This window comes from Hippopotamus amphibius, chromosome 1, assembly GCF_030028045.1.
Source record: "Hippopotamus amphibius kiboko isolate mHipAmp2 chromosome 1, mHipAmp2.hap2, whole genome shotgun sequence".
NCBI classification, from domain to species: domain Eukaryota; kingdom Metazoa; phylum Chordata; class Mammalia; order Artiodactyla; family Hippopotamidae; genus Hippopotamus; species Hippopotamus amphibius.
The window spans coordinates 213,754,988-213,769,093 of record NC_080186.1 but is presented as its reverse complement, the minus strand read 5'-3'; the positions used below and the strand labels follow the sequence as shown (position 1 = coordinate 213,769,093).

At 34.8% G+C, this 14,106-nt stretch overlaps 1 protein-coding gene and 1 non-coding gene across 2 annotated transcripts in view; one reads left to right on the top strand and one right to left on the bottom strand.

The window, feature by feature from the left end:
- The window catches only part of CMYA5 (cardiomyopathy associated 5), a 94,336-nt gene that overhangs the window by 20,688 nt on the left and 59,542 nt on the right, over positions 1–14,106 (top strand). The window lies entirely within an intron of this gene.
- On the bottom strand, positions 10,285–10,408 carry LOC130842974 (small nucleolar RNA SNORA72). Its single transcript, XR_009050665.1, has one exon. It is a non-coding gene; the product is annotated as a small nucleolar RNA SNORA72 (small nucleolar RNA).

Here is a 14,106-nt window from a genome sequence, read left to right as displayed (position 1 = left end):
ATAAAAGTTTCCCTTGAGCTTGATTAAAAGTCCTGTGCAGGTATTCCTTGTTAGGCAGCTCTCCTCCAAGTAGTGACTCAGGGACTGAGGCGCTTTAGCTGTTGTGGCTCTGCCATCTTCAGTGTGTGGCATTTCAGGCTGCCCTGCTTCAAGCTGTGCATGGGAAAAAGCACAGAGGATCATGTCTGGGAGATCTTAGGGATCCATGCCTGGAAACAGCGTACATTAGTAGCGCTCACCTTCCATTGGCTGAAATTCCATCACTTGGCTGCCATCTGGCCACACCTAACTCAAGGGAGCCTGGGAAATGGAGGCTATCTGTAAGCCCCCGAAGATGAAAAATAAGCAGTGGTTAGTTAGCCTTCTCTAACAGTAAGCAAAGAAACAACTCTTTATATACCAATCAGAAAATGGAATCCATTAGAAGAACCTTAAAGAGCTCACAAGTAGACTGGAGAACTGGGTGCAGGGAACAAGAAAGACTGATTATCTGGCTTGGGTGCCATGGATTTTCAGCCTTCTAGTCACTCTGCTCAAGATTCAGGGTCCTGATTGAGGTAGGGCAGGGGGGTAAATGAACTCCAACCAGCTTAGCCTGAGTATTTGCCCATCTCTGAGCTACTAGAAGATGGCAGGGCTGACAGTCCAGTGGCTTACCATCTCATTTGGAGTGGAATCCAAATTCTTCCCATAAGCCCAAGTGAACTGGCTCCTGGCTACCCTTCTGACTTCAGCTCTCTCTCTTGCTATATTCCAATACACTCCCATCTTTGCTGTTTGTGTTTGCCAAGCAGTCTCATCTCAGTGACTTTAATACTATTGTTTGCTCCACTCTTTCTCCTAATATCTGCATGCTCCTTCTCGTCAAATCTCTGCTCAAATATCTCTTTAATTGTGAGGTCTTCCTTAACTACCTTATGTAATATAGCACCCCGAATCATAACCATTGCCCTCTCTCCCATTTATCCTGTTTCATTTTCTTCACAGCACTTATCACCACCTAACATTTGTTCATTCTCTGTCTTCCACTCTAATAAAGTTTCAGCAGCATGAGAGCAGAGACTTTGTTTTGTTTACATGCTGAAAACCAGACAGTGGGGAAGCGTCAGAGCAAGCACCAGGTTTCCTTTTTCCTGTTAGCTGATGGCAGCAGAATCAGCCTTAGAGCTAGCATAGCTCTAAGCCACAGTAACGTGAGGCATTTAAGAATACCAACTTTTATCTTTTCTGCATAACCTGACTCAAATTGTCAACCCTTATTCTTTCCATCTCATAGACATTTTTGCCATGGATATGCTATTAGTTGTCATTGACCATGGGTAGTATACTTTTAAAATTGGTCTATTGCTTATAAAGCATCATGTGAACCATTGTAGTTATAGAGTTCTTAATGCTTGTTCATATCGAGAGACACATGCCTGTGTGCTTGTGAAGGAGACCTCTATGCCATCAGGGCATTGCTGAGTTCTGACTGTCAAATTTCTCTTGGTCTGATTGGTCCACATATCAGTTTATGGTGGATACTGACAAGCATGTAGATTAGCTGTCATATCTGTTCTTGCTGTCAAGTGATGTCCTTTGGGCTTGACCAACTGCTGTATGTGTGTCCATTTGTTTATATTAGGCTTTGACAAGTATAATTACCTCTTTTCTCTGCCTAAGTTCTGAAACAATTGATAGATAATCAAAGGAATAGCAGATAGAGATCAAAACATCAACTTTATTACTGATAAAGCTAATATCAAAGAATGTGGCTTAGGTATATGACAACAATGTGCTTTCTAATACCAAATCTCAGAAATAGACAGATTTAAATACCCAGTCATGATCTCTGAAGACCTACAGGCCTCTCCACATGAGAACCTACATTGTATACTTAACAGTAGAAGGAACAGAGTAGAATGGGGAAGAGATAAAGGGAAGCTAGCCAGAAGGAGAGTTACACTAATAGATGTCCTTCCACATGGAAAGAAACACCTGAAATGAGAAATTAGTGTCCCAGCTAATAATTTTAAATAAATTGCTATCATGTATTTTAAGATATTTTACAGATTAAAAAAACCCTTTAAAAAAGCTAAAAAGATGTGAATAGAATTCATTCATACACCCTTGTATAGATGAAGCAGGAGAATGTTCACGCACTGAGTGTTCTCAAGCTAGGCTGGGAGAATGTTGATTGTGTCTAGTGATGCGCTTATACAGGTGAGGACTGAGGCAAGCACCTAATTTGCTTTGCTATTGAGATGCCTCTAGTGGCAACATTGAAATCATCTTAGATTTCAAAAGAACAAAATAAGGAAAAATTAATTTATAGTTCTACCATAAATCTATAGCTTAGAACAAATTGGTTAATCTAAAGTAAATGTAAAGATCTTTTAGAAAATTTGCACCAAATGGCTGTCTTGCTGTAAAAAGTCATGTCTAACATAGTACTTAGTACATAATTGGAACTCAATAAATACTTGTTGGATGAACGAATCTTGACCTTGGGCTTCAGAGTGAAATCAGTTCAAAGTCAATGATGGTTGAAGTTTCATAGTTTTGAAATTATCTGAAACAAATTTCATGGGTATAAATGCTAATGAATGGAAACTAGAAATGAAAGAGAAAGGAATATAAGCTTTTTAAAAATTACTTTCCACTAATTGGATGGTGTAACCAAAGTGCCCCATTTTCTCTCTAAAACAGACTGATGCCTAAGGCAAGTTAACTACTCCTCATAGCAGGCTCCTATCTAATAATACCCATCATTTTGAGTTGCATTTTTACTAAGGATCAGTTGTGATTATTCTAAACCTTTTTATCCTGGTTGCACTTGTTATTACATGATGTAATTAAATATTACCAAATAGATGAAATGAGTGCAAAAGTAAAAGAGTTGTTCCTCTGAAAATGAAGGTGAATGTTTTGGAAAGACTTTACAAGAGAAGAGCCCCTAAAAGAACCACTAAAAGATATGATCCCTGCTCACAGCTAATTTACAGCCTTGTAGAGAAGCTAAGATATATGACAAAATAACTGTAATGTATGGTGGTAAATGCCATAGGAGAAGATTACATGAAGATTCTAGAATTTCAGAGGAAGAAAATTACTTTTGGCTTGAAGAATCATTGACAGCTACATGGAGAAGTTGATATATGAGCTGGTCTCTGAAGGCTGTAAAGTTAGAATGTGCAGAGATGATTCATTCCTGGTGAAAAGAAGGATGTAAGCAAAGCACGAGGGGTAAGGTGAGTGTTTGGCACAGGATTCATGAAAGGGAAGAGTAGAAGGTAAAGCTAGAAAGATAACTGGGTTTCAAATAGTATGGGGCCCTAACTTCCAGGCTTATGAAATGTCTGGTCATGGTGACAATAAGATACTTATTCTTCTCATCCATAATGAACTTGAATGGTCTTTATTATACCCACAAAATGAGCACTTTATATTAGGGCATGATAATCTGTAAAATTTCTTCATTCATGGTTTCATGGTTTTTTTCTTAACTCTCTAACAGCTTGTAAGCTCCTTTTAACCTAATCTATTCTATATTACTTTTGTTCAGCAATGCATATGATTAATTTTCTGCTAAGGACATGGTTATTCAATTAATTCCTGGTGAAATATTAATTGTAGAATTAGTGATTATGCTTCTAAGACCCCCTTGGTTCTTCTTTTAGGGCCCACATAAAAAATACTAACAAATTGTATTATAAGACCACAAGCTTGCTTAGCATTTTATGCTTTAAAAATATGTTTTCAAAATTTACAGCATAAGCAAGATCATATATGACTTCATTGCTGTGTTATAATAATTGATACTAAATGCATTTTAGCAGATTTAGTGGGAAAAAATTCTACCTGTTACCTTCTTTTGTTTGATACATTTCCTGTTAGTGCACCGTGATTCCTTGAGAGTACAATAAGTCATCATAAAAATCTAAGGTATTGTTCATAGTTATATTCCTACAAGGAACTTTAATGTCACTTTAACTGCTGGTTAGAGCAAGGAACTACTAGCTCCTGAAATACAAATCTTTAGCCTAAGAAAAATAAAATATAATAGTTATAAATCTTAGCCTTCAGATAAAAATAGTTTGAGGACCCGTTTCACTTCTTCACAAGTGTAGTTTTTTTTTCTTTAAGTAAAAAATGAAAGTGCCAATTCAAAACAAAGATGATGATAAAATAAAGGAAATTATTATTTTAGAAGTTCCTCTTTGATAGCCGTTTTCCTCTTTAAAAATTTCAGTTTGGATACATATATATTATCTTTATTTGGTTCCCTCACTTACAAAATGAGAACTATTATAAAATCACAAGGCTCTTTCCATTCATGATCAATTATTTAATAAGTTACTACTTTCAGTTTCAAATAAAGTGAAACTGCTTAGACAGGAAACAGGGGCTTTTTGAAATGGTCATATTCCAGGACCTTATCCTTTATTTTGGAACTTCAGAAGTTAGATTTTTCCAGCACATTTAATGAAATTCATCTTTGAGAAATTATTTATGTTAATACAACTCAAAATAAACTTAGAAAATATAATGTCAGTTTAACAGTGGGTTATAAGAATATTACTGGCAAGCATACCAAAACCCCATTAAGGAATTATCATATTCCATCTTTGCTATACAAAGGGGCATGGACATATACACACTATAATGTCACATAATGCAAATATAGGGTTTATTAAGGGAAAATTTAGAAATGAAGAAGCATCATCGCACACAATTCCTTGAAATTCTTATCTCACCAAGAGTCATACTTATTAAGGCATAGCTGGACTGTTATGGAAAGGGCTCCTGGAGGGGGATTTTACTTATGTAATGCTTAAGTTATTTGTAGGGACATGGATATAAAAGGCAAGATTGAGAACTCTGTCAAAGAACTGGAAACAATTAGTAGAATGGAAATCCCAGAACTAAAATATACGATGACAACAACAACAAAAAATTATTTGATGATTTTAGTAGCAGTTTAGACACAGTTGAAAAGAGAATTAGTGTACTGGATGATAGATTGGAAGAAAATGGAGCACAGATAAGACACAGTAAGACATTCTAATTTATGAAAAATTAGAATCTGAGAACAAGAGAAGAGAAAAATAGGACAGAAGTAATATTTGAACAGAGTATGGCTGAGAATTTCTCAAAAATGATGAAAGACATCAATGTGTAGATTGAAGAAGCCATACAAACTCCAAGCAGGATAAGATTCCTAAGCACATGTTAGTAAAACTTTTGAAAACTAAAGACAACAATAAGGTCCTAAAAACAAAAATAACCCAGATTACCTTCAGAAAAGCAGCATCACACTAACAGCTGATATAGCTGAAACAATGGAAGATAGAAAACAGTGGAATGACAATTTTAAAGTATTGAGAGAAAATACCTTCCAATCTAGAATAATATACCCTGAAAAAAGACTCTTAGAATGGATGTGTAAAAAGACTTTTTAAGAAAAAAGTAGGGTGAATTCGTCACCAGAAAAGTCACGCTATAGGAAATACTAAAGCAAAATTTTCAGGGAGGAAGAAAGTGATTCCAAATGGAATATTGGACATGGAGGAAGGAATGAAGCACAACAAAAAAAATCAGCATCTAGGTAAATCTAAATGAATTTTGACAATTTAAAATAATAGTAAAATTATGGCTATGAGATTTAAAAACATTTATAGAATTAAAATGTATAGTTACAATAGCATGTAAGTTGAAATTAAAGTGATTTATGGTCCTTGTGTTGTCTTGGAAGAGATAAAAATACCAATTTATGTTAGACATTAATGATTCAAGGATGCATATTGAAATCTTTAGGATAATCACTAAAAAAATAGTAAAATAGAACTGCCAAGCTAATAAAGGGGGTAAACAGAATCTAATAAATATTCAATCTAAAACAAGGCAAGAAAGGAGAGAAAAAGGAACAAAGGATAGGTAGTACAAATAGAAAGCACATAATAAGATGGAAAATTTAAACCCAAATATATGGTAATTGTGTTGGCAATTATATTAAGTTTAAATGGACTAAGTGCTCCATTTAAATTGTCAGAGTTGATTTTAAAAATCTTTGTGGGAGTTCCTTGATGATTCAGTGGCTAGAACTGCCATGGGCCCAGGGTTCAATCCCTGATTGTGGAACTAAGATGCTATAAGCTGTGTGGTGTGGCCAAAATTAAAAAAAAAAAAAGCTTTGTGCTGCTTATGAGACACATCTAAAACAGAAGGATACAGAAAGCCTAAACGTAAAAATGCAAAAAAAATACCATGCAAACATTAATGAAAAGCAAGCTGGTATAGCTTTATTAATATCAAAGCAAAACTTTATTAGTATCAAAATATACTCAGGCAAAAATTATTATTTACAGATAAAAGGGACATTTTATTATGATTAAAAGTTAAATTTTACAAAACTATATAACTATTCTAAATTTATTTTTGCCTAATAACATAGCTTCAAAATATATAAATCAAATATTAACAGAACTACAAGGAGAGACAAATTCATAATTATAATATAAAATTTTAACAGATCTCTTTCAGTAGCTGATAAAACAAGCAGACACAAAATATCATTAAAGATAAAAAAATTTGAATAACACAGCTAATAAGTCTGACTTACCTGACATATGTAGAACAATACTGAAAAGCCACAGGACACATATTATTTTCCAGAACACATAAATATTTAAACAAACAAACAAACAAAATTTGGCCATACAGCCATAAAACAAATTTCAGCAAATTTCAAAGTATAACTTTCTGTAAATTAATCCTCTGGTGACAGTGCAGTTAAACTAGAAAGCATTAACAAAAAGATAACTAGGAAATCTCCGTGTGTTTTGAAATTAAGAAATACATTTTAAGATAATCTCAGACTAGGCAGGGCTTGACAGCCAATCTAACTGAGGGCCAACTACATCTACCTAGCAGTAGTCAGCCTGCCACAGCAGAAAGACCCACTCAGCCCATAGAGAGTGTACCCCTACAGTATACGGCTCTGGTGATCAAAGGAGAGTATGCTGCTGGACCCCATATGATGTCTCCTACTTAAGGCTACTTCTCCAAGATTGAGAAATGAAATAAAAACATAGAAATAAAAACAGAGAGTTAGTCAAAATGAAGTGACAGAGAATGTGTTCTGCATTGGCAGGCAGATTCTTAACCTCTGTGCCACTAGGGAAGTCCAGAGAATGTGTTCTGAATGAAAGAACAAGTTAAAACCCCAGAAGAAGAACTAAGTAAAGTGGAGATAAGCAGTCTATCTGACAGAGAGTTCAAGGTAATGATCATAATGATGTTAAAAGAACTTGGGAGAAGAATGGATGAACACAGTGAGCAGTCGGAAGTTTCTAACAAAGAATTAGAAAATGTAAAGAAAAACCAAATACAGCTGAAGAATATAATAATTGAAATAAAAAATACACTAGAAGGAATCAACAGCAGATTGGCTGATAGAGAGGAACAGACCAGCAAGCTGGAAGACAGGGTAGTGGAAATCACTCAAGCTGAACAGAAAAAAGAATTTAAAAAAATGAGGACAGTTTAAGAGACTTCTAGGGCTGGAGGCATCATGTGCCCTGATTTCAAACTATATGACAAAGCTACAGTAATCAAAACAGTATGGTTCTGGGATAAAAACAGACACATGGACCAATGGAACAAAATTGAGAGCCCAGAAATAAACCCACATTTATATGGTCAATTAATCTATGATGCAAGAGGCAAAAATATACAATGAGGAAAAGGCAGCCTCTTTAATAAATGGTGCTGGGAAAATGACACCTACATGCAAAAAAATCATATTGAACTACTTTCTTACACCATATACAAAAATAAACTAAAAATGGGTTAAAGAATTAGATGTAAGACCCAAAACCATAAGTCATGTAAAAGAAAACATAGGCAGTATGCTCTTTGACATCAATCTTAGCAATAGTTTTTGGATATGTCTCCTCAGGCAAAGGAAACAAAAGCAAAAATAAACAAATGGGACTACATCAAACTAAAAAGCACAGCAAGGGAAATATCAACAAAATGAAAAGACCGCCTACTGAATGGGAGAAGATATTTGCTGATGATATATCTGATAAGAGGTTAATATCCAAAATGTATAAAGAATGCATTTGCCTCAACATCAACAAACAAACAAACAAACAAACAAAAAAACCCATATGACTTACTTAAAAAATGGGGAGAAGATCTGAATAGATATTTTTCCAAAGAAGACATTCAGGTGGCCAATGGGCTCTTGAAAGATGCTCAACATCGCTCAACATCACTCATCATCAGGGAAATTCAAATCAAAACCACAGTGAGGTATCACCTCACACCTCTCAGAATGGCTAGTATCAAAAAGACAACAATAATAAGTGTTGGTGAGGATGTGGAGGAAAGGGAAAACTTGTATACTCTTGGTGGGAATGTAAATTGGTGCAGCCCCCATGGAAAACAGTATGGAGGTTCCTCAAAAACTTAAACATAGGATTATCATATGATCCAGAAATTCCACTCCACAAATCCAGCAATATTTATCCGAAGAAAATGAAACACTAATTCAAAAAGATATCTGCACCCCTATGTTCATTATGGCATTATTTACAATAGCCAAGATATGGAAGCAACCTATACACACACACACATGCTGGAATATTACTCAACCATAAAAAAGAGTGAAATCTTACCATTTGTAGCATGGATAGATGTAGAGGTTATTAAGCTAAGTGAAATAAGTCAGACAGAGAAAGACAAATAGTGTATAATTTCACATATGTGGAATCTAAAAAACAAAACACATGAACAAACAAGACAAAAACAGAGTTATAGATACAGAGAACAAAGAGGTTGTTGCCAGAAGAGAGGGGAATGGTGAGAGGAGAGAAATAGGTGAGGGAGATTAAGGGGTACAAGCTTCTAGTTGCAAAATAAGTGAGTCAGAGGTATGAAATGTTCAGTGTGGAGAATAGAGTCAGCGATGATATAATATCTTTGTGTAGTGACAGATGGTAACCAGAGTTACTATGGTGATCATTTTGAAATGTATGGAAATATTGGATCACCATGTTATGTACCAGGAACTAACGCAGTGCTATAGGTCAGTTATACTTCAAAAACAAACAAACAAACTCAGAAAAAAGAGATCATATTTGTTGTTACTAGAGGCAAGGAGTGGGGGAATTGGATGCAGGTAGTCAAAAGGTACAAACTCCCAGTTATAAGTAAGTACTAGGGATGTAATGTACAACATTACAAATATAATTAGCTCTATGAAAGTTGTTAGGAGAGTAAATCCTAAGCATTCTCATCACAAGGAAAAATTTTTTTTCTTTTCCTTTTATTTCGTATCTATATGAGATGATGAATGTTCATTAAATTTATTGTAATCATTTCATGATGTATATAAGCCAAATCATTATGCTGTACACCTTAAACTTATACAGTGCTCTATGTCAATTATATCTCAATAAAACTGGAAGAAAAAGAAGTAAATAAATAATCTCTGTGTCAAATAAGAAATCACAGTGGAAATTCAAAAATATTTTGAGATTAATAATAATAATGATGAAAATACTGTATGCCAACTTTAATGTGATACATCAAAATCTTTGGTTAAAGAGAAATGCCAGGTCTTAAGTTAATATTAGAAAAGGAGAAAGGTATAAATTAATGATGTAAGAATCTATCTCAAGAAGGCAGAAAAATACTTGCTAATTAAACTCAAAGTTAGAAAAGGAAATAATAGAAAGCAGACATTTATGAAATAGGAAACATCAATAAAGCCAAACTTTATTTGAAAAGATTTCCAAATGATAACCTATCCCAATTTTTATAAAGATGAAAAAAAAAGAGACACAAATGACTAATATCAGAACTGAAAAAATTTTAGATCTTACAATTTTAGATCTTACAAAACCTTAAAAGATCCTAAAAGAATACTCTGAACAAATTTAATCCAATGATTTTTAAAATTTAGGTTAAATATATCAATTCTTAGAAAAATACAACATACCAAAACCAACACAAAAATTCCAAGTAGTCACATAACAATTAAATAAATTAAATTGCTAATTAAAACCTTACCACAAAAAAAAAAACAAAAAACAAACAAACAAACAAAACCTTACCACAGAGAAGACTGCAGGTTCAGATGACTTCACCAGTAAAGTCTACCAAACACCACTCGAGGGAGAACTAATACAATCTTCCACAAACTCTTCCAGAGAATAGTAAAGGAGAGAACACTTCCGCATTTGTTCTTTGAGGCAGCACATTTTTTGTTGTTGTTGTTTTGTTTGTTTTTTTTTTGTTTATCCTCAGCATTTATAAAACCAGACCTAAGGAAAGAACTAGATCTGGGGACACATGCGTGGTCTTAATACAGCAAAGGTTTAGACTGCCCTAATTATTACAGCAAATGTTTCATCTGCCCTGATTATTTTGAGGCAGCACATCTTGATACAAAAACCTGACAAACATATTGTAAGAAAGGATATTATAGGCCAATTATTCATGGACAGAGGAGCAAAATTCCTAAACAAAATCCAGCTTTTTATAGAAAGTATAATACATCACAACCATACTGAAGTCATTTCAGAAGTGCAGGGTTGGTTTGACATCTGGAAATTAATCACTGTAATTCACCATAACAGAATAATGAATATCGTCATCTTCATAGCTGTATAAAAATTGTATAATAAAATTCATTCATTGTTAAAAATCTCTCTTAACAAATAGGAATAAAAGGAAATCAGATAAAGTTTATCCTCAAAAGGAAGGAGGAGTCTTTGGCACTTAGCTCAGGTATCAATCTGTTCTTTCCTGGATCTAACTCAGATCTGCTGAAACTTTTCCTTGCCCAGTTCTGAAAGGAGGAAGTGAGCTTCCCAGGTCATCAAGAATTGTTTCTCCTCATAGATAAATCTGCATGGGAAGCCAAGTAATACTCAAAAGGTTGCTTTGTGAGAATCAGAGGAGAATGGATAAAATCATGTTCATAGCCAATAGCCATTAATTATGGAAAGTTGATGTATACATCTTTGCATAGATGAAAACATGTGTTCCTGAGCAGGAAACACTTCTGAACCCTGTGGGGACCATTGGCCTTCTATTAAGGGAAATGGTTTCTTTACACTGAGTATAATTTGAATGCTTGGGATATGACTTTGCACATTCTAATATAGTTATTCTCTGATTCTTGTTGGTTCTCTTATTCTTCTATTCCTTTGCTCCTGTCCAATAATCCAAAAATCCCCAAATACTTTGGGTTTCTCAGTGAACCAGACTGATTTATTCATATGTACATTTTTTCATATCCTGTGACTTTTTCCTGGAATGACCTTCCCATCCTCACATCACCACCACTCCTCATCCATTTGGCAAACTCTTATTTCTTCTTCAAAATCCAATGCAAGTATCTTTCCTCGGTGAAGTCTTCCCTTCTTTATGTTCTCACTGTATCTTGCCTCTCTTCTGTAAATGAACTTACCACACTCTATTAAAATGTTTAGTTCTGTCTCCCTGTTAAATTTTGAATTTCTTGAGGGAAGGTTCTGTGTCTTTACACTTATATTCCTAGTATTTAAATAAAATTTTATTAAATGAAGAAATGAATGAGTGAATGAATAAATAAATGATTGAGTGAACCCACCTCAGTAAGCCTCTATCTTTTTATGATCACCATTTGGGTATTCTGCTAAGCACTCATGAACTCATTCTAATGAGTAATGAAAACATCTCTGGTTGAGTACATTGAATTTACAATCAATAATTAACTTTAAATTGAATTTATAATTGCTTTTGTAATACTACTACAATTATGGGCATTTAAAATGCTGACTTTTCAGTTGCATGTTATAACCTTAATTTTTAATTTCATCCTGCTTCTGTTAAGTTAAACAGAGGGAGAAGGGATAGAAGGAATTGAAAATTTCAAGGAATAAGTTTAATTAGATATGTAAAGGAGCCTGAAAACATTTAAAGATTCAGTTCAGAACAAAAATAGGGTATCAATTGCTCATTAAGTTCCGTGGTTTAATACCAAAGCAAATAAGTGAGAGCAGAGTTACCAGGGGAATGGAAAAACTAGTTCTTCCCACTGTTTTCCAGCTTTTTTCACTCATTGCATGTGTAGAAAATGAAATTGTTTTCAGCACACTGGGGCAAATGGATAAGGCTGCTTGCTATGGAAGACCGGGGGCCCAGGGGTTCTGACCGCCCCAGGTGCCACCTGGCTGTGGGTGAGAGCTAAGGAGATCAGAATCTCAGCAGTCCATAAACCCTTTGCAGCTGACTGCTGGGAAACTCTGAAGTTTAAGGGAGTTGAATGTACCTCCAAAGATTTATGGTCTTGACTTTCAGCCTAACCTAACAAACTAAAAAGGGTTCAGAGTAAGCAAGAAAGGCATATACTAGGATTGTTTAGGGCAGTGATTTGCAACTCTGGATGCATAATGGAAGCTTTTAAAACTTCCTACCCTAGTACAATTAAACCAGAGTCTCTGTAGGAAAGGGTATAGGGTGGCATCAGTATTTTTAAAAATCTCTCTACAGATGATTCTAAAATGTGTCCAGAATTAAGGACCACTAATGCAACCAGTGACGGATGATAAAAAAAAGTATTGGTTAGGGGCCTAAATTTTAACTCTGTATGTTTTTTTAAAAGTGCCTTAATTTAATACTTATGCTTCGTGGTTTTTTAGCATAGATTTTGTTTTTGTTTTTATTGTTGTAGAAAAGTGTATAAGTCGGTCAATAGTTTTATATTTATCTCAATCTTGAGCTTAAAGGCAAATATGCCTGCTGAATTGGTCAGGGATGGTAACACTGGAGGTTTTTAAACTAAGCCTTGAAGAGTAGATAGAAGTTAACTATGCAGGAAAGGTAGATTGAGGTGGGGGATAAAAATTGTAAATGGAAGAATGGCATGAGCATAGGGGAGGAGAAAGTGTAAGAAAATTCCAAAGAAGAGTGCTGCAGAGTCTGAGACAGGGGCCCAATGGCAATTAAAAGGAACAGCGAAAGCCAGACATCTCTTGAGGGCAAATGAGAGCAGTCCAAGGAGACCATCTTTCCAACCCTCCTTAGCAGTTGAAAATGACCACGCCCAGGCTCCTTTGATCTCTAGTCCAAGGATTGTATGGAAGGCCTGATTACAGACCATGTTTATTGTATGCTAACTACATGCCAGGCACATTTTCTAAGCATTTCATATGTATTAGTTAATTTAACCCTCACAGCAACCCTGTGAAGTAGGTTCTATTATGATCCCTGGTTTACTGATGAGTTGAGTACAGCACAGTGGGCTGCTGTTTTTTTGTTTGTTTGTTTGTTTGTGATGTCTCTAGATTCAGCACTTTCCTTTCATGGCCCTGACTCAGAGTTCCCATGATATATTTACTGGACAGCACATTATCTAGTTAAGATAGAAACATACCATGTAGAGGTAGGGTCAAAATGGGTACTTGGAAATAAAATCAGCTAGGGATCACAGAGTTAAGTATTTTGAATTTATCTTTTTATAGGTATGAGGAATTTACTGACATTTTTAAGCAGGGAGAGGCATGATGAAAATTTTTAGTAAAATTGGTCTGGAAAGATAGGCAGGTTGGATTGAGGGTGGGGGGAGGGTAGGAGGTAAACATGATACTAGCTGATCAGTTAGGAAGCTAATGGAATAATTGAGGGGTGATGTGACAAAAAGCTAGGTCAAGGTAGTAATAGCAGTAACGGGGAAGGCACAGATGCAAGAGCCATTATGAAGGTCCTGGTGACCAGATAGTGAGCCCAAGGGACTAGGTGAGCCACAGGAGGTCTGGGGCAATCCTGATAGGGGAAGGTGGTGAATTTCACTTTAGCTTTTTTTTTTTTTTTTTTTTTTGTCTTTGCAGGATATTGATTCATTCTAGCGTGGGATATGTTATTGTATTTGGTATCCTGACTTCAATTTTTAAACTTTATTTTGTATATGTCCCTATTTTTGATATGGATGGCACTATTTATCTGTTTATTTTAATTTCACATGAATCCTTTACTTAGCAAAAATAGGATATTGACTTATTATAATATGTAATTAATATAATGTTATTTTTATTATTAATATATGTATAATTATTAATAATATAATCATTT